General features: G+C 52.1%; 1 pseudogene; it reads right to left on the reverse strand.

Annotated features, from left to right (window-relative positions):
- Window positions 1-3017: 3017 nt before the first annotated feature.
- Window positions 3018-25143, reverse strand: LOC148217930 (class II histocompatibility antigen, B-L beta chain-like; annotated as a pseudogene).

Raw genomic sequence — 25143 nt, forward strand, 5'->3', positions numbered from 1 at the left:
GGGGCTTCTTCTGCCCCTCCTGCAGCCCCCTCAGTGCCTGGGGGTGCTCATCCTCTGACAGCTGCTGAGCTTTCTGCTAAATCCTTCGTTTCTGCAGTGACCCAAGAAAAATGCTTAAAAGCTCCTCTCGGTGCTTGCACGTCCAATGCCCATTTCCCAGCTGTTCCTTCGTGCTGCTCCTTGTGCTGTGGCTGCCGTGGCCAGCCCGTATCCCAGAGCCGGTGCCTGTCCTGCCGCAGTGTCCAAACGCGGCCCCCCCGGCGGGCAGGGCCGGCAGCTCCACGGGGCCGGGCAGCGGCCGGGGCGTCCCGCAGCCTCCTGGGGGCCGGGGGCCACTGCCGGGCCTGCAATTGCCGGGGGGTGCTGGGCTCAGGCAGCGCCCGGCGCTGAGCCCCGGCTGCCCCACAGCCCCGGCCCGGCCCCGCAGCTCCCCACAGGCCCCCAGCCCGTGCTCCCAGTGCCGCCCCTCTGCGCCCGCTCCTGCCGCTGCCCAGCACAGAGAAACCCCCTGCAATCCTGACCTCCTTGTGTGCCTGTCCTGGCAACCGGGGATATAAAGGTGTCAGTCAGCTGGCAACTTTCCTGCTTCTTGCCTGAACCATATTCCTGCACAATCCCCTTCACCCAGTCCCTTCCCAGCACACCAACACCATCCATCCCCTGTTGTCTAAATCCCTTCTGGACTTCTCTTAATGCCTCCCTGGGTGTCCCTATCCTTGATGACCTCTGGGAGAATGTGCAAACTCCCTCCACATGCCCTCAAGCGACCCTTCAGAGATATTTTGGGATCATCATCCCTTTTGCCGGGATCCCTTCGTGGCTTTCCCTTTCTACCCTCCATGGGTGCCCTGCCATGTTTAGTCCCCGAAGATGCCACTGTAGTCACTGCTGAGATTTTCAGTGCTCTCTGGCTGCCGACTCTTCCCAGCCCCCCTGATCTGTCACTCGTCTGTCTCCTGGCCCCAGCGCCCCCCTGGATGGGAATTTGGGGAGGTGGGAGGGGGGGAGCGCCAAGGCCGGGCCCCCCCGCGCTGTGGTGGCGGCAGCGGCTGCAGTGGGGAGCGAGTGCGGGCGGGAGCGGCCGAGAGCCCAGCGCTGCCCCAGCCCGAGCTGCCCCAGCTCCATCGCTGCCCCTGCGCTGGGATGCTGTGGGTTTGGGGGGAAGAGGGAGCCGGCAGTGGGTGCTGGGCCTGGGGGCAGCAGGAGAAGGGAAGGAGAAGCAGGGTTGAAGAACAAAATGGTCAAATAATGCATATGGGAGGAGCAGGTGGGATTGTGCATGAGAAGGAGGAATAGTAGGAGGAAGAGAAATGTGAGGAAAAGCAGGGACACAGGAGAAGGAGGAGCAGAAAAGAGAAGCAACACAAGTTTCCATCCCTCCCTCTATCTACAGCCTCACCCCTACAGCCCCAAGTTCAGTGCCCCCCTCCAAATGCAGCAGGTGACCAGAGAGGGGGATCTATGATTTTCTGAAGGGTCAATCTTGGTGTTTGAAAGCTTTATTGGGGTAAAAGTTGGTGCTTTATTTCTTTTGCGGGGACTGAATCTTTGTATTTCAAGGGGATTTTGGCTGAATCTTGCTTTGTGGGGCGTTTTTGATGTGTATCTTGAGGTTTGGAGGATTTTGGGGCTGAATCTTGGTGTTTCAGAGGTTCTTACAGACACAATATGGCCAATAATTTTCTGGGATGAACTTGGGCAAGGGGGAACCGCCAGCTCAAGGCACTCTCCTCTTGTTTTTTCCCCAAACCAGAATTTTTCATTCCCAAGGTCTTGGCAGATGGAGGAGGAGGAAAAGCCCCGGAGATCTCTCACAAGGAGCGGCTGCAAACCCAGCCCAGGGAGCTGCGAGGAGGAAAGACCCTCCCTGAGCCGGGAAGGTGGCCGGAGATCCAGGCAGAGCTCAGAGCTGGTGGAGAAGCCTCCTGGAGGGGAGAAGCCCCACAAGTGCTTGGAATGTGGGAAGGGTTTCAGCCGGAGCTCCCATCTGATCCAGCACCAGAGGACCCACACTGGGGAGAAGCCCTATGAGTGTGGGAAATGTGGGAAAAGCTTCAGGGACAGCAACTACCTAATACATCACCAGCTGATCCACACAGGGGAACGGCCCTACACCTGCTTGGAATGTGGGAAGAGCTTTGGGTGGATCTGCAACCTGAGAAACCACCAGCGCATCCACACCGGGGAGAGGCCCTACGAGTGTCCCAAGTGTGGGAAGAGGTTTCAGAGCAGCTCCAATCTCCTCCTACACGAGCGGATTCACACAGAGGAGAGGCCCTTCCGCTGCCCCGACTGCGGGAAGGGATTCAAGCACAACTCCACCCTCATCAGGCACCGGCGCATCCACACTGGGGAGAGGCCCTACGAGTGTCCTGAGTGTGGGAAGAGCTTCTCACAGAGCTCAACCTTGACCAAACACCAACGGAGGCTCCACTAAGGGAAGCCCTGTGAGTGTCCCGAGTGTGGGAAGAGCTTCGTGCTCTGCTCCAGCTCCATCCCCCATGGGAGGATCGGTGTTGGATGATCCCCAGTGACCCCCGTTGGGCAGAGCCCTGGTGATCCATGGTCCTGGTTATCCCCGTTGGGTCGGGGGAAGGTGTTGGAGAGATTTCTCTCCCTTCTCCTTGTGCTGCTGTGATTTGGTTGGTAATAAATTCCCTCGCTGTGCCCAGGCTGGCTCTGTTGTTCCCGTGCCGGTGCTCGGGGCGGGATCTCTCCTGTTCCCTCTCTCAAGTCCTGGGCCTCTCCTCAGCCAATCAGAGAATGCGATGAAGAAGATTCAGCCAATGAGAGAGAACAGCTGTGATGACTCACCGGTTGCCGGGCAGACCCGCAGCACCCAGTGTTCCCCACCTGGACCCGCCCTCCCCGCCCAGTCACGATCCCCCCGCGGGGTTCCCCCAAGTCCTTTCCTAGTACCCCCCACTAAATGAACTGGGTGTAACTGGGAAGCTTTACTGGGAGGACTGGGAGCAGCTGGGCTTAGGCAGAGTTCCAGCAGGGCTGGGGGAGACACACTACCCTCCCAAAATCAGTGTGGGGATGGAGCAGGGGGTCCTGGCCGGGCCTGAGGCCACGGGGAGGGGCTGCGGCCGCTGCCGGCTCAGGAACTCTGTGGGCAGAGAAAAGGGGGTGACTCCCGGCTGGAGGTCCCCAGGAGGAGCACACACACTCTGGGGGCGGGGGAATATGAAGCCCGTGTCCCCCCCTCACCTTCTTGCACAGGTAGAAGCCGAGCCCCAGCGCCAGGAAGACGAAGCCCAACACGGAGCCACCAATCTCCGTCAGCACATTGCTGTGAGCGGCGTCTGGCGGCATCTCTGGGGGATCACAGGGGTCAGGGCCACCCAAAACCTCTCACGGACATTTCAAGCCTCTCCAAGAATCCTCCCAATCTCCCCCAGCCCACCTAGGGCTCCCTAAAACTTCTAATTCTTCTAATCTCTTCCTGGCTTCCTTGGGACCCACCAAAGCCCCTCCTGTCCCTTTCAAAATGCCATAACTCCCTCCCATTTGCCCCCCACTGCCCCAGGACCCCCACACCCCCTCCCAATCCCTTCCCAGCCACACTAGAACTCACCAAGATCCTCCCAGTCTCTTTCCAGCACAACCAACCTCATTCCAACCCCCTGCTTTCCAATCCCTGATCTTTTTCCAGCTCCTCCACGCTCACTCAAATCCTTCCCAGTTATACCCAGCACCCCCAGACACCCTCCCAGTGCTCTCCAGGACCCCTAGAACTGCATCCCACCCTCCCCAACATCCTTCAAACTCATTCTCAGCCATCCTAGACCCCCGATCCCTTCTCCTATTTTAATCCAGGCTATCTCAAACTCCCTCCCAGTTACTCCCAGCACACGCCAATCCCTCTCCCAGACCCCCCAGTGCCTCCCCACTCCCCCCACACTGTGGGGTCCGGGCCGTGCCCCAGTGCCGGCTCAGGGGGTGCTCCAGGCTGACGTGCTCCACCTGGAGCTGGAGCTGACCCCGTGCCGGGGGGGTTTCCAGCAGCACCAGGAGCTGGTAGAAATCCAGTCCCCACTGGGGACCAGATTGGTGGCCACCACATGCCCCGAGAGCTCCTGCTGGCCCTGGAACCATCTCAGCTGGATCTCGGCAAGGCAGAAATCCATCACGGAGCAGAGCAGGCAGCCGGGGCCGGGCTGGGAGCTCGAGGGCCACAGTGAGATGGGCACTGGGGAGCGCTGGGAGAGAGCGGGGACACACTGGGATCAGCTGGGGTGGGGACTAGTAGAAATGGAAGAGGGCTGTTGTGGAAGTGAGAGGGACTGAGAATGAAACTGGAGAAAGTGGGGGAACACTGGGAGAGAGTGGAGTGGATTGGGGAAAGGGAGAAAGAGTGGAGGTTCGGGATTGGACTGAAAAGGACTTGGAACAGACTGGGAGGGATTGGGAGTGCACTGGGAGAGAGGGTGGAGGTCTGGGAGTGGAATGCGAATGGAATGGCTGTGGACTGAGAGGAATTGGGAGGGACCGTGAGGACACTGGAAGAGACTGGGATGGACTGGGAGAGCCACCGGAGTCACTTGGGGTGGGGGGGCAGGAGGCCCCGGGGTGGGCACAAGAAGGGCTGACGTGTCTCGGGTGATTCCCAGGGAGGTTTTGAGGGGCTCCAGGGTCATTCCCAGGGCAGGGCCCGAGGGGACACGCTCTGCCCCACGCTCACCTCTGCGCTCCACGAGGAACGGGCTGGACAACTCGTAGTTGTGCCGGCAGTGCCTGTCCACCGCAGCCCGTCTGTACTCCATCCATTGCGGGTCGCTGTTCCAGTGCCTGGCAGCCCTGTCCCCAAAGGAGGTGTCCCCACGTGCAGCCCCACATCGCTGCCCAAGTGCAGGAACTGCTCCCGGTTGGAGATGTTCCTCTCCACGAACCTCAGCCGCTCGGTGCCGTGAATGAAGTGACACTCGGACTAAACCATCTCCTGGAACAGCGCTGTGTGTGCAGGACACAGGTCCGGGGCTGCCCCCCCAGCAGCCCCCCAGCAGCCCACAGTAGCCAAGAGCTCCGGGCCCCCGCCACACGCCCCATGGCCAGCGCCGGGCAGGGTCTGACACCTCCCCCTGTTGAAACCCTGGAAACTGAGGGGTTTGGGCTTTCTCTGCTGACAGGCATTGACCTCCAGGAAAACACTGCTTTTTACCAGAGGCCATGAAGAAGCTTTCCAGAATTGTGTGATAGAACTGGGATCACTGGTGTGTAGTTTGAATAGAAGTGTGTAATGTCCCATGGTGGAAAATTTAGAATTTGTGGTTTTAGAATATATTAATACATATAAAGCAAGATGGAGGTTTTAGGGTGGAGTTTTCTTTCTTTTTCACCTTCTTCACGGGTCTAGGTGGTACTTTTGTAATTAGATAGAAAATTCCACATTGCAGATCACAGGTGATGGGTTGTTGGGTTAATAATAAAAGGAATTTAGCTGTCTGTTCTTAATTGGACAGATTGACCCTTAAAAGGCCTTGTAGAGAGAGAGAGATAGGTGTCCATTTTTGGCCTGTTAGGTAGAAGTGCTGTAGAACTCACTGTAATATCGAGAAGAATTAATAAATATCTGAGTCCGAACACAAAATTCCGTCTCTAAAGCATTTTATCCTGACTCTGGAAGAACAAAAAAGAAGATAAAACGCAATTTCCCCCTCCCCAAATTCTCCTGGTGCAGGTTGCTGGGGGCGGGGTGCGGGTGGAGTCCAGGTGAGGAGCTTTGGGCGCTCTGGGACTGCCTGAGGAGTCATCAGCGCCGCGCGCTCTGATTGGCTCAATTATTTTGGTGCCTTCTCTGATTGGCTGAGGAGAGACCCGGGAGTTGAGAGGAGGACCGGGAGAGATCCTGCCCCAGGCTAGCGGTGGAAGAACATCCAATTAACAAGGCATGCAGATCATTTCCCAGCGGTGCCCACACTCCTGTAGGAACTAAATGCACCGAGGATCTCACGAGGGTCACCAACTCTCTGGCGGCCAAATCCAGCCCTGCGCTCCCTGCGGGTGCGGGCACTCTGGGAAGGGCTCAGCTGCGGGTCAGATGGCCGGAGAGTGGCTTGGTGGTCACCTCGTGTGTGAGGCAGTGATGGGCTGGGGAGATGCGTGGACACCACATGATCAGAGAGCTGACTGGGTAAAGGGACACGGGAACAGTGAAACCGCAGTGACAGGCAGCCAATGCGGGCTTGTTTCAGTAAAGTTTGGGTTAAGTTTCTCTTGGGGGTTGTTTTTATTTTTTTTTTTTTTTCCCTCGCCTCGCTGTCTGGAATTTTTTCCCATTGACATGCTAAGATGGCTAGTGATAGGGGGAGACTCCCTGACCCTTTTTGGAGTTTCCCTCGTAGGGCAGGGGGGATGGGGGAGAAGAGGGAGAACATCACAAGATCGGGGGCAGGTAAAGGAGAGGTGTGGGCAGCTGCTCGCTCTCTCGCTCATTTGGCTCGGAGATGGATGGCCACTGGAAAACCTCGCCCTGCCATCCCAATGATGGGAGCTTGGCTGTGGGACCCCGCACTCTCCTGGTCTGATGCTCTCCCACTTCAGCCTGCCACCTCCACACAACCTATTGCAGCACTGGGACTGACACTGCCTCCAAGGATCCATGAGCAGAGTCTTTCCTCCGCCCTTCCCACCCAGGACACAGCTGCCATCACCCCCAGCACTCCTGCAGCCACACGGGATCAGCGCATCTGCCCCTGCCCACCGGGAGCCGGCTGGCACTGACTGCCAAACTGGGACGGTAACTGCAGCAGAGGGGAAAGGTGTCCACAACCAGAAAAACTGTTACTGGGTTCCTGTCTTCTATTTGTTGTTAATTACTTAGCTGTTGTTGTTTTGTTTGCCTTGTTATATATATATATACACATACTAGTAAAGAACTGTTATTCCTATCCCCGTATTTTTGCCTGAAATCCCCATAATTCCAAAATTATACTAATTCAGAGGGAGGGATTTATTAGCTCAATTTCCAGGGAAGGCCCTGCTCTTCTCCAGCACACACCTGTCCTTTTTAAAACCAGGACAGATTTTTGGCGCCCAGCATGGCCCCTCTCCCTCTGGGAATGGCTTTTAATGAGTGTAATAGAGAAGTTTCTCCACAGAGAGAGAATGCAGGAGCACCATCATAGAATGTGTTGGAAGACCCTTGAGGAAGGGATCCAAGAGCTGAGAGAAGTGGCAGTGCTGGAGGTGCTCTTTGGGAGGGATGGACAGCATGACAATGACCCTGACAAGGTCAGGTGCACAGGGCAGATGGCAAACCTGGGGCCATCTCAATACACCACCTGTACTGCAATGGTTAGTGCTGACAGCAGCCGAGAAACAGTGGGTTCTCTCACCAACAAACTTAGACATTAGGAGAGTACGATCAATGGCCCAATGCAGGCTCATTCCACCCGAACCCCTGCCTCTCCTTGGGTCAGGATGGACTGGAACCCGCCTCTACCTGGACTGGGATGGGAAAAGCAGCTTTTCCCTTCTCCCTGCATGACTGGTGTGTTGTAATCTGCTTTTATTTTCCTCTCCCTTCCCCCCGCTTTTCCTGGGTCCTGCCTTTTCCTGGGCTAGGATGGGAAGGAGCTAGCCTGTACCTGGACTAGGATGGGAAGGACCCAGCCTCTACCTGGGCTAGGACAAGAAAAGCAGTCTCTCCCTTTGTGCTCACTCGCTTCGTCCGGTCACCGGCCAGGTCCCTCGCGGGATGCTGGAAACGCGGATAGAAGGACTCCACTCTCGCTTCGCAGCCAAGGCCACGTCTCATTCAGGCAAGCACACAGTCATCCCCACCAAACCACACAGATACTCACAGTCCGATGCTCCTGTCTGGCTCTTCGTGCACGAGAATTCCAGGTGATTTTGCCGCGGTCTTCCGGGGAGATTTTCCTTGCTCAGTCTCTATGGTGCGGGACATCGATGGGTCCCGAGAATCACTGACGAACCGGGGCCACAGCAGTGGGGCGCCTCCCCGAAATCGCAGTGCCTCTCAGGGCTCCAAGGACGTCCCGGGTATCGGCACCAAATTGTTATAAATGAGAGACAAAAGTCTCGATTTTCAGCAAAATTTAGGTTGCTTTATTTGATATAGAAAGAGCAAGCAGCGCTGGGGAACGTGAGGGGTCACCGCCCACTCCACGCTCCACCCAACCTTGGTTTGCAGCCTCTTCTTATACTGTGGGTTCTCGTTGTAATCAATAATTTTTGGTTTTTTGTTGTCATAAGCAGTGGTGGTTGAATAAACATCCTTACACAAGGCTTTTGGGTGATAATCAGTCACAGATAGCCATCTGGTCCTGGTAGATAAGCACCAGAGAAGTTCTGGGAGTCTGGTGCTTGAGATAAGCAGTATTGATCAGACAAAGGCCGGATGGGCTTTTTGGGAAGTCCGATTTTGCAAGCTGGTAGCTGATACAAGTTATTTAGAAAATATAACGTAACATATTATAATGTAACATAATACTACATAATATAACAAGGTGATTTTAAACAGAATTATTTTATCATATAATTTCCTTTATCTAGTGTCCATGCTTCACTTCAGAGCTTAGTATTCTGGTTTGTACAAACCCTAATGCTTTTGTGATTAACAGGAATCTTTTATCAATTATCACACACCACACTTAAAGGGTTAAAACACCATTCCACGGCTACAAATGCTCAGTTGAAAAGAGGTGTGAAACTAATTTCAATGTGAAGCTGGGATAGGCAATGCATATGTATTAGGTCTATTGTGTAGTCCTAGTTTGTAGAGAATAAAAGGAGAGGCCAGGTCGCCAAAGGTGTGCATGTTTTTGGAAGAGCTATCCACCATGCACCTCAGCGCTGAATAAATACACACCTACTCTTATAACTCATTTTGTGGGTTATTGAGTGTTTTTCCACACTTCAATAGGGCCATGGTCAGTTCATCCCCAGTGGCTTCTCCCTCTGCTCAGGGACAGGAGTCGTTCCCCTGCTGCACCTTGGGGTCTCTCCCACAGGAGACTTCTCCTGGACTTCTCCAACCTGAGTCCATCCCATGGGTACCAGCCCCCTTCACTCTGCTGCAGCGTGGGTCACTCTGCCACGGGCTCAGTCCTTCAAGGACAGGCTGCTCCAGAGGGGGCCCCTCTGCCTACGGGGTCACAGCCTCCTCTCAGGGGTCCCCGCGCTCCTGCGTGGCCCTCCGGGGGCTGTGGGTGGATCTCTGCATCCCCATGGATCTCCAGGGTCTGCAGGGGGATCTCTGCATCTGGAACTGCTGTGTTTGGAGGCAGCAGGAATAGGCTGAGCTCCACCTGAAGCCTTCCCACATTCCAAGCACCCAGGGCTTCTCCATGGCCTGAGGCTTCTCCACCAGTTCCAAGATCTGGCCGGATCTCCCATTGCCTTCCTGGCTCAGGGAGGGTCTTTCCTCCTCACAGCTCCCTGGGCTCGGTTTGCAGCCCCTCCTTGTGTGGGATCTCTGGGACTTTTCCTTCCCGTTGCATTTCAGTGCCACGAAGCCACTCAAAACGGCCTCTTCCACAAGGTTCTGTGCCAGGGATTTGTTGTCCCTGGTCTCTGTCTGCAGCTCAATGTCTGGGGGAGGAAGGACAAGATGAGGGAGGGACAGCGAGAAGGGAAAAGGAAAAGGCAGGAAAGAACAAGAAGGAGTAAGGGAGGAAGGAGAAGGGAAAGGAACGTGGATGGATGAAGGACAGAAAGAGGAGAGGAAGGAAGGTGGACAAGGAGAGGATGGGATTTGCCTCCATTGCAGATGGAAGGGGAAGGAGATCCCCCCCAATCCGTCCCTGGCAGGAGGTGTCGGCAGCGGGGTTGTCCTGCAGCCGGGGGTGATGCTGGGCTGGGAGATGGAGCAGAGGAGAGGAGGAAAGGGGCACCTGCCCCTTCACCTGCCTCCTACCCAGAGCATCTTCCTTTTCCTCGCAGCCTCCTCCTCCAACATCTGAACAAAGTTTGGGATTGACAGATCCTGGCTTGGGGGGGAAAGAAAGTGGTGAGCACCTTGGGTTTTGTGAGGAACCAGCCTCACTCTTTAAAATTTTTAAAAGTTTAATAAGAGATAAAAGGGACAATAACAATGCTGGGTGCGTAGCCACAGCCAGAGGCACACTGGTTAACCATAACAACTTTTTCATTGCATTGGTCAAATACATATTTATAAGGATTATACATATTCAAACATTGCTTTGAATTCGTTTACATCTGGCAATTCTTTAGCTTGGTTCGACCCCTGCCCCCCCTTCTGTGCAGTTTAGAGGTTCCTGTGTCACTTGCTCACAAGGGTCCCCTGTTTGGTAATTTCAGTGACAGTTATTGACAGTCAGCAGCAGAGTCCTCCTTACATCTGTTCTCTCAATGTTATCTGCGTGGTTCTTTCAATGATGTCTGAACATGCAGACGGTTTCAGCTATTTCCACTACTGTAAGTTTATTGTAAGTACTTTGAATCAGCATAGCCATTTCACAAATATATTTGAGTTATTCTAAATATCGTCAGTTAGTTATAAAAATAAAAGTATTATTTATTATTTCACAACTACATTTATTTATGCAAATATTAATATTATAATGCACAATACAAAGCCTCTACTTAAATATTTTGTGAAAGTTTTAACTATAATATACATTTATCATGGATTAGTGTGTATGGACCCCCTAAACTACAAGTTTGTGGGGGACTCTCAGCACCAAGAAAATGGAGATGTAGAGCATCCACAGTATGCCACTGGGATCCATCTCCAAGAGATCTGTGAATGCTCTCCATCAGAGAGCAGAATTCCACTGGGATCCACAGAGTGGTGAGGTTTTCTATTTAATCGGCCTCTTTCTCTCTTTCTCTCCCCCACCTCTATTCCATTTCTATTTTTCTCTTTTTTTTTGTTCTCTCTGACACTTGTTTACTCTACAATAAAACCCACACTATTGACTTTACCACATGCTCTCATTTGCACCCTAATTGAGGCAGAGCCATTTCTGATCATTTTCATCAGTGGATCAGAACAAGGGGCTCGAAGCCCTCCAGGCTGGCTGCTGCTCCATGCCACTTCCAGGGGCTTGGGCTGCTGAAGGGGTGCTGGCCTGGGCCCTTTGTGACACAGGGCCGTTCTATCGGGTTCCTGGGTGCTGTTGGACATTCTGTTGTCCTGGTGACATGGCACAGCCCCGCCCTGCAGGGGTATATACGGGGCACAGGGCCCTGCGCTGCCCAGTGCCAGGAGTGCCACTGGCTCAGGAGGAAGCAGCTCCCGGGATCTCTGTGCTCCAGACAGTTGCACATGGAGAAGGAAAAGGTGAAGCCCAACTCCAAAGCAGCCAGCCCCATGCCCAGCAGGCTGGAAGAGCAGGCCCTCAGCGGGCAGGGGCTGGGGACAGGCGGCAGCTCAGGCCTGCAACCATGCAGCAACCTCAGCAACAGCTGCCATGAGGGATCCCAAGGGGAAGCCTGCATTGAGCAGGAAGTCTCCCTAGAAAAAAACACCAGCAACCATTAGGAATCCTGTCCCGGCTGGGAGGGCTCTGCTCCCTGCGCGCACGAGGGGCGGCGTGGGCAGAGCACAGAGACCTTCCAGGGGCCTGCGGGAGGGACATTCGTGGCCAGCGCCTTCCAGCTGATCCTTGCTGTCTCCTGCTTCCTCCAGGCCATGGCAAGAGCTGCCGTGTGGGAGGGATGGGGCACGATGAAAGCAACCCCTTGGATGTTAATGCATGCAACAAGTCCTTTAAAAGGTCAAAACACATGCCAAATTTTGTGATGCAAGACAGAAACAGCTGGAAGGGCTTGAAAATGTATTCCAGGAACTCGTGATATGACAGCACTGGTGTTGCTTGGGAACTGTTCTTCCTCACCTCCTCCCTCATCTCCCTCATCTCCTCTTGGAGGCTCACAATTACAGCAGAGACATGAGCCTCCATTGGGCCATTGATCATACTCTCAAAATTTCTAAGCTTGTTTGTTGCTTATTAGCAACAGAACCCACTGTCTCTGTTATTATCAGCATTAATTGTTGCAATGAAGGTGGTGTATTGAGATGGCCCCAGGTCTGTCAGATTCCACAACACCTGCCCTGTGCACCTGACCTTGTCAGGGTCATTGTCATGCTGTCCATCCCTCCCAAAGAGCACCTCCAGCACTGCCACTTCTCTCAGCTGTTGGATCCCTTCCTCAAGGATCTTCCAGCACATTCTATGGTGGTGCTCCTGCATTCTCTCTCTGTGGACAAACCTCTCTCTCACACTCATTAAAAGGCACTCCCAGAGGGAAAGGAGGCCTGGCTCCCTTACAAATACCTGGTCCACACCTGAGTCCTGGGTCAAGGATCCCAAATTCCTTGCCTAGGACCATCCAGTTGCACACCTGTACCCATAAGGCCTCACACCTGCAGTAACCAGGTGGTAAAAGCCTCACGGCCTCGTCACTCACTGTCTTTTTGCAGAGTATGGAGACTTTTGTACGACAGGGACGTGGTGATGATCTCAACCTCTGGCTCCCCTGCTGGTTGTGAGGGCCCTCCTTTCTTATCCTTATTTTCTAGGTGCCTTGTTTTCATCTTAGACTTCTTTGTTTCCACAGGGGTGACTATTGCTCTCTGTGAGTGCCCTTGCAGTTCAGCTGGAACCTGGACAGATGTAATGTCTGTGGGTTCCACTGCTGCACCATCAGAGTCTCCCTCTTTAAGGCAGGGGGAGTTTCTCACCAGCTGGGGAAAGGTACTCCTTCAGCATCTGGCCCATCTCACACATCTCCTTCACTAAAACACCCACCCAATCCGGGTGTTTCATTTCTGAAGTGGGCTGTGGGGCAGGGTCAGTCTCTCCAGCAGCATCCCAATTTCCTGGGGTAGGTATCAGGGTTGTTATCCAAATCAATCTCGCCTTATCTCTGAATGTTAAATAGAACAGGTTTAATGCATATCAGCAACACCAGCCACTGTAAAGGCATTAGTATTTAGAGAAGATTTGAAGCCTTTGAAACCTTCGAAAACTGGTGGGGTGGACCTAAATGGTGAACTGGATGAAGGGAAGGGAGAAAATTTCCCCTGCTGTCACTTCCTCACAGTAAGTACCATTATTGAAGTAACCCCAAAAACACACAGTTAGAGTTCAATAGCTCTGAATCCATGTACTTACATTCCAGAGAGACTTAAAAATCCATGAATTCCTCATCTTATCAACCCACAAAATGAACTGGATAATGGCCACAGTAGCCTTTGTTATAGGACCCATTTTTAGATAAAGGGCTGCAAATGGGAGAGATGTAGCAGTGACCACGTGCAGCACAAACCATATGGTGCCACCTAAAACACAAAATCAGGTCACTCAAGAACTGTTATTGCTTTTCCAGCCTTTCCACTCAATGCCCACAGGTGGCACCATGGGTGCCAAAATCTGTCCTGGTTTGAATAAAAGACAGGTGTGTGCTAGGGAAAGCAGGGCCTTCCCTTGAAATGGAGAAAGCAAATCCCTCCCTCTGAATTAGTATAATTTTGAAATTAAGGGGCTCTCAGGCCAAGATATGGGAATAGGAATGACAGTTCTTTACTAGTATATCTAAGAAGGCAAACAGAACAACAACTCTGGAATTAACAAGAAGCAGAACAGGAACCCAGTTCCAGTCCTTCTCGGCCTCAGGCTCTTTTCCCCTGTGCTGCAGTCACCGTCACCGCTGGCAGTGAGCGCTGGCAGATTCCCGGTGGACGGGGCAGATGTGACGATCCCGGCACCTGCAGGGGCTGGGGGTGATGGCAGCTGTGTCCCAGATGGGAAGGGATGGAGGAGAGGCAGGATGCTGGGAAAACAGCAAGCTGAAGCAGGAGGGCGTCCAAGCAGGGCTGCGGGCTCCAAAACAGAGAGGCAGCTCCCGGCGTTGGGATGGTGGGGGGGTAGCAATGACCTTTCTGCTCCGAGAGCCAAAAGCGAGCGAGAGCCAGCAACTGCCCCCACCCTCCTTTACCTGCTTCCAATCTCACCGTGTTCCCCCTTTCCCTCCCCCCACCCTCCGGGAGAAACTCCCAAAAAACCAGGGAGGCTCTCCCTGGTGCTGGGACCTAACCATCAGTGCTTCTTAGCATGTCAATGGAAAAAAAATTCCACAGGCAGGGAGGAAAGGAAAAAACAACCCCCAACAGATGCTTATCCAGTTCTTCAGCGATTTGAGATTTATCAGCTGTTGCAGATACTGGGATGATGGTACCATGTTTTAATGCTTGTTAATCATCTAATTTCACAAGTGTTATTATTTATATCTGTTATTGGAAATGTTTTGGATTGTTGTATCAGAATTATTCCCAATCACTTTAAGTTCTTGGTTTTACTACATGTATTGTTTTGTTTTGAACTTCCCTTCATGTTCATGGCAAGAATCATGCATGCTGTTTTTAAAACAAGGAAGGGAGAATTAGGTCCTAAATATTTATATATTTATAAAATTTTTTTTTGCAATAATTATACAAAAAAAAGTAAAATATTTTTATATAAGGCTCTTCAATTGAATGTACAATGACAAAGTCTAATTAATTCATTAACTTAAGGAGAAGGTATGCATGTGTTTTTATCATCAACAAGTTCAAAGTAGTCACCTGTTCATTCAGCCAAACATCAGTTGCCTCCAAGAAAATGCAGCCCAGTGAGAAGAAAAAGAACCTAATCACCATGCAGCTTTCGTGGCCAGAACAAAACCAGAAGCAGGACTGCCAAGACATGGCTGTGTCTGGAAATTTACAGGCAAATTGTCAACAAAAGCCTTGTGTCATCATCATGGTATAGTGTTCCTACTAACCTTCTTCAGTTATTCCCTGTTCCAGGATCCAAGAGCACATTCAGTGATGTCCAAGATCAACATTTCCAGCTAATGGACTATTTGGACTTTAAAACAATGGTCATTTATTCCCATTTCCCTAGGACACACTGGACATTATTCTTTTGTTTTCTCATGCTGTGAAACCCTGTGTCAATGACATGATAGAATTTGTTAAATTTTGTTGATTGCAATCTGTCTTTTGTGTATCTTATCCCATATCTAACAGATAACCAGTGATAACCTTAATGAGATAACACCCTCACAAGAGAGAGCTATTTTATCATCAGAACATATGAGCCTTCTTTGAATTAATGAAAAAGGGTGAGATGCTGCAGTCAGGTAGACAAATTATAAAAGGCTTCATAAAATCAGATCTTGCTCTCTGCTAAATTAATAGCTAGCCTGTCACTTCTTCTATGTGCAGCTAAGTTACTTGCTTGTTCCCAGGTGAAAACATTCTTAAGCATGGAAACAATTAACACAACAAGCTATTCTGGTAAGAGAACCATTTGCACCTGCAAGAAATAAGAAATCTGTCCTGCTGGGGACAAGGACGTTCATTCCCTTCCAGGAGCCCAATGCCCGGCTGGGGCTCCAGGGCAGGGGGTCCTTGAGCAGCTGCCCCAGAACCTCCGCCAGGGTCTCCCAGCGCAGCCGGAGCCGCTCGGCCTGGGGTCCCCAAAGGCCTCAGCGAGCCCCAAGTCCCTGCCAGGAACCCTCAACTCCCTCCAAGCCAGCATCCCCCACAGCCCCTGCAAGTTCCCCCCATGGCACCGGCCGTGGCCGTGTCCCCACATGTCACTGGCCATGTCCCACCATGTCCTCACCCATGGCTGTGTCCCCACCATGTTTCCATCCCTGTCACTGTCCCCCACATCTCCATCCATGCCTGTGTCCCCCCATGTCCCCACGAATGGCCACGTCCCCCTCCATGTCCATGTGTCCCCATTTCACTCTCCATGTCTGTGTCCCCACCATGTCATTGTCCCCCCATGTCCCCACCCATGTCTCAGTTCAGAGTCTTTATTTTCACCCCAGTGTTGGATGTTTTAAAGGGATGAAGAGAAATGAAAAGCAAATCAAGGCCAAAATAAAAGAATTTCTGTGTCTGTGCAAGCTGAGGATCCACGTGCTTGGGAGGGAGGGAAGAACATTTTTGGAGGAGTTTCCACCCCACTGTCTCCAAAATCTTGGTCTTTGCCCCAGTTCATCACCATTTGGCTGCAGAAGACACCCTTGGGTAATAGGAAATCAAAATCCTGGAATCACTGAGGTTTGATGTAGTGGTTTTGGTTTATTAATTTGAAACTTTTTTTTGTGGTGAGAGAGGATTAAGAAGTAGACAAAAAACAGGTTTAACATTAAATGGTATAAAGACAAAATTTATTACTAGAAACTATAAGAAATATAAACTTAGAATAAAACTTGAGACAACTTTTTTTTCTTCCACACATTTTTTTTTAATACTGAAAACATACAAAAGCAATTCAGGTAGTTTACCATCTTTAAAATAGTTTTTTACTAATTTAATTCAAAGAGGAGACTTTTTTTCAGTCTATGGAGGTTTCTTCATAACAAACAATTTTCTTGTGGTTTGGATGTTACAGTGATTAAGGTAATGGAAATCTGATTACTATCTAAAAACCCTTTTTTCAGACTAACAGTTTTTCTCACAACTTTTATTACGGACTACATTAATTTATGATGCAGTCTTTAAGGATTATAACAGATTAAACAAAAACTTACTTTATTTTTGAGAACAGAGGGGTTGTTTTGGTTTTTTTTCTGGGGAACACAAGGGAGATTTTCATTATTTAAACTTAGGAGATTACAGCAATTTTAACGTGTTTAGTTTAATATTACAGCCTTTGATTATATTTACAGTTAGAATAGTCATATTCAGTTCGTAATATTTTTATGTGTTATAGAGGAAACAAGAGGTTTTTCGCCATATCATAAAAAAAGAGAAATTATAGTTCTTTGGGATTTGACATTTCTTTTTGTTTGATTTTGATGTTTTTATATTGTTTCTGTGTGGTTTTTGTTGTTTTTTTTTTTTAAGGAGAGACAGAATAAAGTATCTGTGAAACTTCATTCTGGGCATTGAAAGAGTTAATACCTTGCCCAGGGGGCAGCAGAGGTTTTTGTGGTTTTTCCCAGGTGGGGCAGTCAGAGTTATTTACAATAAAGAGTCTTTCAAGGCCACGCTGGGGGCTGGGTGAGGACTGTAGGGTTTAGTCAGAGGAGCCGTGATGAGTTTCTGGTTTCATGGCTGTTCTCCGGCGCTCGCTGCACTCAATTCCAGCCACGGGCCGGGGGTTCTTCCTCCACCCTGCCCAGCAGGGCACCACCAGAAGATAGGATTGAACACAGAAGAGCCAAATCCGCCCGCGCAGGCCCCGCCGAGCCCGAGCGGCGGCCGCCGGGGCCCTGCTCCCGAGAGCGCTGCGAGGAGATGGTGGCGCTGGAGCGGGCCGAGGAGCGCATGGCCGAGCTGCAGCAGGAGAAGGGCAGCCTGCGGCAGCTGCTGGAGGACGTGCGGGCCGCCCTGCAGAGCAGCGATGCGCGGTGCCCGGCGCTGCGGCTGAGTCCGGGCCGCCTTCTGCACCGCGCTCCCGGCGGCGGCTCGGGTGGCCCCGAGCGCTTCAGGAGAGATGCTGCTCTCGCAAAGTCAGTGTTTAGAACCCCTCCACCTCCGGACTGAGACCGAAGTTGCTCCTTCATCCTCGGCATTAACTTTCCAGCAAAGTTTAGTTACAAGGGAGGCTTTTAGGAGAAATGTATGGCATCGGTGTGCCATTAAATATGTTTGTGATGAGCACTGTTCAAAGTGTAGGGGAATTCAGCTTAACAAACCCACGTGTACAATGCTGCTGCTGCTTCTCCTGCACGTGCAGCCAGGATGTGCTGATAGCAGATGCTGGGTATGCACTGCTGCAGGATTTTTCCTGAAGTAAGAAAGAACTTTGGGATTCTTACCTGCACAAGCACATGCAGTGCCTCAGTCATAAGTGCCTCAGAAATATCAGAAGTGTGTCTTCTTCAGAGTGTGGTCACAAGGGTTCAGAGTTGGAGCCAGTTCTGCGTGCAGGCTGATGAATAGTCTGGGGCTCCTCTGCAGAGCCCCATTCATTCTGGGGCTGCTTTCTGCTGGTTCTGCTGGACTGGCTCGAGTGAAACACACACCCAATTAACAGCAGTTAAATTACTCTGGCATGAAACAGTGGGGAACAGGGAGAGCAGTGAAGGGCAGCATGGACCAGTTGTTCTGGCAAGTCTGACGAGGTCTGGTTTGATACAGCACTCACAGAACTCTGCTCCACCTGTGACACTTCCACTTGCAGTAGATGACTGTTCCTCTTCACAATATCCAGCAAGGCAGGTCAAAGACACTTTTACCATTTTCATCTTCAAAAGGGAGAAGAAATCAGCAGCAAACATGAAGTAACCAGTCAGAGGTCCTGGGAAGAAACAAAAGAACAAAGAGTGGTGGATAAAACCAGGTGGAGCAGTGATCCTTATCTCTGTGGGAGAGATCCTCTGCTAATGGGCCATCTGTTAAAACCAGGTGGGGCAGTGTTCTTTATCTTTTCCACAACCCATCCTTCCTCCAGGAAGATATCTTCTGTTAATGGGCCATTGAGTGCCACTGCATGACTGATAAAATTCCATCATCCCATTGGGAGATGCTCCAGCCAGGGGGAGGAGCCAAGCCTTTCCTACCTAGATAAAATCTGAGATTTGGAACACCAAGGCAGCCCTTACCCACTGGTTTCCAGAGGACAAGAGCTACCAGACCTTTCTACAGCATCACTACTACAACAAGACCACTTCATCAGGACTGCTACCACCATCAAAACTAGCAGGGTGTCAGGTTGTATTCTGATTCTGTCAGTTGTTTTCTTTTCTACTATTTCATGTATTATTTTTCTCTTGTCTTTTTTCCTATCAAATTGTATTTATGACTTGGAGTCTCTCACTGGTTTTGCTTTCAAACCAGCACAATTTTGGGGGGGATTTTGGCTGAATCTTGATATTTGGGGTGTTTTTGATCCGTGTCTTAAAGTTTGGAGGATTTTGGGTGGGAATCTTGGTGTTTGGGAGGTTATTACAGACACATGATGCTCAATGACTTCCAGAGATGAACTTGGGCAAGGAGGAACACCCAGTTTATGGAGCTCTCTTCTTGTTATTTCCCCCTAAACCAGGAATTTTCATTCCTCAGGTGTGCGCGGATGGAGGAGGCAGAAAAGCCCCGGAGATCTCTCAGGAGGAGGGGCTACAAACCCATCCCAGGGAGCTGTGAGGAGGAAAGACCCTCCCTGAGCCGGGAAGGCGGCCGGAGATCCAGGCAGAGCTCAGAGCTGGTGGAGAAGCCTCCTGGAGGGGAGAAGCCCCACGAGTGCTTGGAATGTGGGAAGGGTTTCAACTACAGGTCCCAGCTGACCCGGCACCAGAGGATCCACACTGGGGAGAAGCCCTATGAGTGTGGGGAATGTGGGAAGTGTTTCAACTACAGCTCCAGCCTGATCCGTCACCAGGTGGTCCACACAGGGGAACGGCCCTACACCTGCTCGGAATGTGGGAAGAGCTTTGGCTGGAGCTCTGACGTTAGAAAACACCAGCTCGTCCACACTGGGGAGAGGCCCTATGAGTGTCCCAAGTGTGGGAAGAGGTTTCAGACCAGCTCCAATCTCCTCCTACACGAGCGGATTCACACAGAGGAGAGGCCCTTCCGCTGCCCCGACTGCGGGAAGGGATTCAACCGCAACTTCACCCTCATCAGGCACCGGCGCATCCACACTGGGGAGAGGCCCTACGAGTGTCCTGAGTGTGGGAAGAGCTTCTCACAGAGCTCTCACTTGACCAAACACCAACGGAGTCACCACTGAGGGAAGCCCAGTGAGTGCCCAAGTGTGGGAAGAGCTTTGTGATCTGTTCCAGCTCCATCCCCCATGGGAGGATCGGTGTTGGATGATCCCCAGTGACCCCCGTTGGGCAGAGCCCTGGTGATCTGTGTTCCTGGTTATCCCCGTTGGGTGATGGGGAAGGGGTTTGAGAGATTTCTGTCTCTTTTCCTTCTATTGCTATGATTTGGTTGGTAATAAATTCCCTCACTGTGCCCAGGCTATGTCTGTGACATCCGTTTTGCTGTTTGGTGTGTTTGCTCGTCCTGTCTTAATCTGCTCCTGGAGCTACTGGTTAAACTTTCTCTTCCCTTGCAGCTCGAGGGGTAGGGTCAGAGTGGTTCTGGTGGGTGCCTGACATCAGGCCAGTGTCACCTTGTCTTGGTTTGAAAGACAGGTATTTTCTAAGGAAAGGCAAGAACCCCTTTCCTGAGATGCAGAGTGCAACCCCCTCCCTTCTAATTATTTCAGTTTCAAATCAGAGCCTGTCAGGCAGAAGATATGGGGATAGGAATAACAGTTCTTTACTGAGATCTAACAAGGCAAAATAGCAGAAACAACAGCTATAAAAATTGACAACAGAACAGAACAGTATAGCTCAGTTCCAGTCCCTTTGGCCAAAGCCCTCTCTCCCTGTGCTCAGTTACCGGTGCTGGGGGCAGGGCAGGTCCCGCGCAGTTGAAGAGGGGCTGGAGTGATGGCGGCAGCGGCCCAGGGGTGAGAGGGATGGGGGAGTGACTCCCCCCTCACGGTGTCGGTCGTGGTGCTCAGCAGAGTGTCCGGAGGTAGCAGGGTGAGGTGGGAGAGCAGCAGAGCGATGTCCAACGGCAGGGAGCGTGGATCTCAGCGCTGGGATGGCAGGGGAAGATGTCAGATCCGAGCACGGGGCATCCTCCTCTCACTCCACGGGCCAAGTGAGAGAGCAGAGTCCCCCCCCAGACCCCTCTCCCACCTTTTCCTTTTCCGGTCTCTTCCCATCCCCCCACCCCCCTGCAAGAGAAAACTTTTGCTACTAAGGTGTAGCCACAAATACTCAGCATAACAATGGGAAAAATTCCACAGAGAGAAAAGGGAACAATTCAACCCCCAAGAGGAGGAAAGAGTGGTCTGAAGACCTTATTCTGAATTTGCTTTTCTTTCTCTTTCTTTGTGTAGTTAATAAAGTTTTTTATACCCTTTTAAATTTTAGGCCTGACTTGCTCTTTTGCTCCTGGTTCTGTCTCACAACAGAAAATGTGTATATTTAAATTGGCAACTCAAAACTATAACATTATTTGGTGCGTTGGCCAGGAAATTCAAAAATTCAAATTAAACCAAGACATTAGATTATCCTGTCTGGATGAAGATAACCAGAACTCCAGGAAAGGAATTTATTGATGGGGAGTAGGACAGGATGGCTACAAAAAAAGTTGATTTACAAGTTAGGGTTGATGATTTTGAATAATGAAGGTCAATGAATATGCAACAGATTGATGCATTTAAGGAAGTGTTTTCTGAGTGTGTGGCCTTGGCTGAATGCCCAGCACCCAGCCACATTAACCCTTTGCTTTACTGTCTTAGTCTCCTATTTGTCTTTTTTTTCTTTTTTAATTAAACCCTGTAAAATTTACCAGGAAAGTGAACCTCGTTTTTCACATCACTATGGGCAGGGAGCTGCTGCTCCTGAAGCTCCCCTTTCCTTGTTCCTTCCAGGAGGAAAGCTGGGTGTGGGAGCGCTGCATGCGCTCCTTCAGAGGCTGCTGAGGGCAGGGCTGGGGAAGGGGAAGAAGTGGATGAAGAACTGCGTGCAGTGTCCTGGCCCTGCTCATCCTCCCCATGAATGACGAGGCCCCCAGGGTGGGCCAGGCACTGCTGCCAAGGCTGAGCACTGACACGGAGAGGGGTGGCTGACCCCCCCTGGGGCTCCAGGCCTTGGGCAGCATTCCCCAAGCACAGCCCAGGGAAGGGTCCCTGCAGAGCCAAGCTGGCATTGCCAGCACCTGCCCTGCCCACTCCAGCAGGGCTCAGCACCAGGCCAGGACACCGAGGTGTGGACAGGTGTGTCCCCAAAGGTGTTGGAGAGCAGGCATTTGGGCCTCAATCCCTGTACCTGGGGGCCATTCCCGGATGTTTTGGCAGCTCCCTAAAGGCAGAGTCACCCCAGGTCAACTTTCCCAGGCCCTGGAGCCATCTCCCAGTTCCTGCTGTCCCACAGGCCTCCAGGAATGCCGTCCTTGCTATCGCAGAGCTCCTCAAGTGGAAGGAGCTGAAGCACGTGGTGAAGACAGGGCAGAGCTGGAGGATGGCTGACTGCTTGGTGAGGATGTGCCCCAGGGACTGTGCTGGGCCGTGGGCTCTGCAGCTGGGCCTGGGGAAGAGACCCCACAGCCTGGAGCTGCATCCTTGTTCCTGGCTCAAGAACAGAGCCCCAGGGCTCTCCTCCAGTCCCATCTCCCCTTCCTGCACCCAGTGGGAGGGAGGAGGGCTCTTGGTAATGGGGCTGCTGCCAGGAGGGGCTGCTCCAGCCACCTGGAAGATGTGTGACAATGCCACATCTTTATGGTCCCTCCAGATGGAAAAGGACAGCAGCAGGGCTGAGCAGCACCTTCATCAGAACCTGCAGTACCTGAGGGACCCTCAGCAATGTGTGCAAGACTGGACCATCAGGTTCATGAGCCCCAGCCCGGGGTCCCTCTTTGGGCAGCCCCTGTCCCCCCCAGCCCCTGCCCAGTGCCACATCCAGGCTGCTGGTGGTCCCTGGTTGTTTGGGATCGTGCTGGGGAACAGCAGGGGCTGACAGAGCTCTGTGCCCAGGGACCATCGTGTGACATCCCCAGGACCAGAGCGAGGAGCTGCCTGCTCTGGATTTCAGTGGGGAGTGGGGAGTGAGGGCTGGGAGAGTGGGGGGTCTCTACAAACACGGGAACTCATCTCGGCTCTGTTTTGGTCACAGAACTTCAGGCCTTGCAGAAAGATGGGGGTGAACTCACGCCTTGTCTGGCAGCTCAGAGCAGCTCGATCCTGAGGAGCCGAAGGAGCAGCGGACACCGGGACAGTCCCTGCGAGCTCTGTAGTGCTGGCACTGCTGAGCTGGGGGCCTGTTGTGCCCAGAGTGGGACATTCAGGCTCGACTGATCAGGGACACCCTCCTGCTGATTCACAAGGTGCAGAAAGGACTCCTTGACTTCCCAGGGTTCTTCTCAGAGAAGGCTCTGGGTGTGGCTGGATCCAACCCCAGCCCCAGACTGGGGCAGCACTTTAAGTCTGAAGGGTCACACAGGCGTCCTTGAGCCTGGAGATCACTTTGTCCTAAGGATTATGGCTGGCAAGCCAACTATAGTTTTGTAAATAAAGTTAGGGTTTTTAAGTTTTAAATAATTGCTTTTCAAATTTCTTTTAAGACATCCCAAAGGTACCTGAGGGCAGGTGGGCACACAGGTGTGATGGGGTGGGTGGGATCAGGCCAGGAATTAGACCCTGATTTTGTGATTTACAGCAGGACTTCTCCTCTGATCCTAATTCCCAGTGTTATGGTGCTGCCAGGTGTGCTGCTGGTGGGTCTGGGACTCTCACACTGAGATCTGATACCCCTAAACTGGGGTTTGGGTCCCTCACATTGGGGGGTTCAGGTCCTGGACTCCTAAACTGGGGTCAAGGACCCTCAAACTGTAATCTGGGTTCTTTAAACTGGGTCTGGGATTTTTAAACTGAGATCTGGTACCCCCAAACCGTGATCTGCAGCCCTCCAGCGTGATCTGGGATCCTCACACTGAGGTCTCAGCTCTCCACCCTGGGACCTGGGCCTTTCAAACTGGGGTCTGGAATCCTCAAACTGGGTCTGGACTCTCCCCCCGCCTGGAGTTTGGACCCCTGAAAAAACTGGGGGGACAAGTGGGGGAGGTGAGGTAGGGGTTTATTTGGGGGTACAAAGATTAAAGGGAGATGGGGAGACCTCAGGGTGGAATTTTGGGTCCACCTTAGAGGGGGGAGGTGAGTGGGAGTAGCCCAGGATGGAGATTTGGGATCCTCAGGGTGGGCTTTGTGGGGTCTCAGGGGGGATTTGGGGTCCCAGGGTGGGTTCTGGAGGGCCTCAGGGTGGAACTTTGGGGTCCCAGAGTTGATTTAGGCAGTTCCAAGATAGATTTTGGGGTGCAAGATGGATTTTGTGGGTCCCAGTGCCAGATTTCACAGATCCCTTAGTGGAAGGCCTTTGGGGTTTGAGGATTCCCAGGGTGGATTTTGGAGTTTCACAGTGAGTTTCACCCTCCCCAGGATGGATTTGGGCATCTCAGGTTGGGTTTTGGGGCTCCAGAATAGGTTTTTAGGGTCCTAGGATGGATTTTTGGGGTCCTAGGCTGGGTTTTCAGGGTCAGGGGGATGGATTTTAGGGTTCCAGCACCCGCAGCGCAAAGTCCAGGGCGGGGGCACTGTGGGTCAGACACCCCATGGACACCACGTCGATGTGGGGCCCCAAAAACTGGGGGAGGGTCTCCAAAACGATGCCCCCGCTGGCCTCCACCGTCACTCCGGGATGTGCAGCCTTGACCTGCGCCGCAGCCGAGTGCAGCTCCTGGGGGGACACCCTGTTAGCAGGGAGCACCCCCTCCCCAAAATTTGGGGGTACACTGGACATATGGATGTATACTGGATGCTACATAGTGCAGAATCCCCCCCCAAATTGGCCCAAATCTGCCCAATTTGGGCCTCCCCCACAGGAAACCCCCAATTCAGGGATTACTCCACCCACTGAGCTCCAAAATTGGGGTGTCCACTCCCAACCCCTCTAAATCAAGGGTTATCCTGATTAAACCCAATAAAAACTCAATAAAAACAGATTCCCATCCAACATCTGCCCAACTGGGGGCACCACCCACCACTGACCTCCAGGACAACCCCAAATTTGGGTTCTCCAATCCAAATGGCTGTCCCCCAAACCAGAACCCCCCAGAATTGCGGCCTCCTATCCAACGCCTCCAATCCAGGCATTTGCCCACCCACTGACCCCCAAATTACAATCCCCCCACCTAAACTCCCCAAGTCAAGGGTCCCTTCACCCAAAACCTCACAAACTGGGATTATCCAACCCTCTGACTCCCCCGAAATTGGGATTCCCGCTCATATCATTAGGGCTGCCCCACATTTACAGCAGATTCCCATTTTACTGGTGTAGCCTTACCCTGGGATGTCCCCCATTTTTGCCACTCTCCTCGATTTTGGGGGCTCAGCTGGGGATAACAGAGCCAGCATCTATGTGGTTACCCCCACTTTTTTGGGTTCAACCCATTTCACTGGTCTGCCTCTCTTTTTAAAAGGTCTTGACCCCCATTTTTGGGGTCCAGGCTCACACCTGGAGGGTCCACCCATTCTTGGGGGCCCTTGCCAGATTTTGGAAGCTCACCTGGTGGGGGCAGAGGTCAAACCTATGGCATTACCCACCTTTTTTCTGAGATCTGTGCCAACTTTTGGCATTTATCCCCAT

Source organism: Sturnus vulgaris, unplaced genomic scaffold (assembly GCF_052056855.1).
Source record: "Sturnus vulgaris isolate bStuVul1 unplaced genomic scaffold, bStuVul1.hap1 Scaffold_198, whole genome shotgun sequence".
NCBI classification, from domain to species: domain Eukaryota; kingdom Metazoa; phylum Chordata; class Aves; order Passeriformes; family Sturnidae; genus Sturnus; species Sturnus vulgaris.